Source organism: Lactuca virosa, chromosome 5, assembly GCF_052849685.1.
Source record: "Lactuca virosa cultivar CGN04683 chromosome 5, Lactuca_virosa_CGN04683_v6, whole genome shotgun sequence".
Lineage (NCBI taxonomy): Eukaryota > Viridiplantae > Streptophyta > Magnoliopsida > Asterales > Asteraceae > Lactuca > Lactuca virosa.
In genome coordinates, this window is record NC_136430.1 from 225,864,944 (window position 1) to 225,866,059 (window position 1,116).

Genomic DNA, 1,116 nt, shown 5'->3' on the forward strand with positions numbered 1-1,116 from the left:
GTTTTCAAATTGTGAACATGTTATCTTAATGTCTTAATAATCCAATGCATGCCAAATCTATTGTAATGCAATATGATGAAATTAAAGTATGATGCTATAAAGGGTTGAAAACAACTTGACTAGTAACTTCTATCCATAAAAGAAATATAGTTAGGATTCTATAAATAAATTATTGAAATCAATGCAATTGTTGGTCAAATACATAAGTATGTAGCTCTAATGGGAAAAAAAATTAAAGCGCATTACCCAAATTGGCAGCGGGAGTAAAGCACGTTGCTATTCTCTACAGTTTTTTGTTTTTTACATTTCCTTTATTTTGTAATTAACTCATGTATTGAATCTGGGATTTTGATTTTATTACAGGTCTTTCAACCAAGGGTTTAAGAGCTATATCTTGTACAAAGTAGGATAATACATTCAAATGTATTGTATTTGTATGAATTGTATTGGTTTGTATTTAAGTTATTTTTATGAAATAAATTGAGTAAATGCAAAGTACAATGCTATAACCAAAAACATATATTGTAATGTTTACTAGTTTTGTGGCTGAGTAATAATTTTTTATAAATTTAATGTATTGTGTTTTTTCTTGTGCATTTTAAGCAGAAAAAACTGAATTTTTTTAGTTTTTTTTACTAATTTAGTGACGGATTTCTAACGGAATATCCGTCGCTAAATAGGTCCGTAGGTATTCCGTAGGAAAAAAGTCACTTTTTGTCAAACTTGAAATCCGTCGTTAATTCGTAGGAAATCTGTAGCTAAACTGTTCCGTAGGAAAATAGTCAATTTCAGTCAAACTTCACACCCGTCGGCAATCCATAGGCATTCCGTAGCAATTCGTTTCCATAGCTAATCTGTAGGTATTATACCTACGGAATAGGACGTAGCTATTCCGTAGCTAATCCGTAGCAAATCCGTAGGTATAAATTTCCCACGGGCATTTATTTTACATGCCTTTTTCCGTAGCAAATCCGTAGGTATTGCCTTATACCTACGGAATACATACGGATTGTGCCGTAGCTATTGCCCTAGTTTTCTAGTAGCGATACAAAAGGTTATAAATCACATGTTTTCCATTCACCTTTCATATACTTTAGCAAAATACATGACTTAACC

The 1,116-nt window shown here is 31.7% G+C and overlaps 1 long non-coding RNA gene across 2 annotated transcripts in view; it reads left to right on the plus strand.

Annotated features, from left to right (window-relative positions):
* LOC145112415 (uncharacterized) overlaps positions 1-577 on the plus strand; it is a 1,985-nt gene extending 1,408 nt beyond the window's left edge. For both annotated transcript variants that reach the window (XR_013710523.1, XR_013710524.1), the window contains one exon: positions 364-577. This is a non-coding gene — a long non-coding RNA (uncharacterized LOC145112415). The remainder of the gene's footprint in view (positions 1-363) is intronic.
* The last annotated feature ends 539 nt before the right edge of the window (positions 578-1,116 follow it).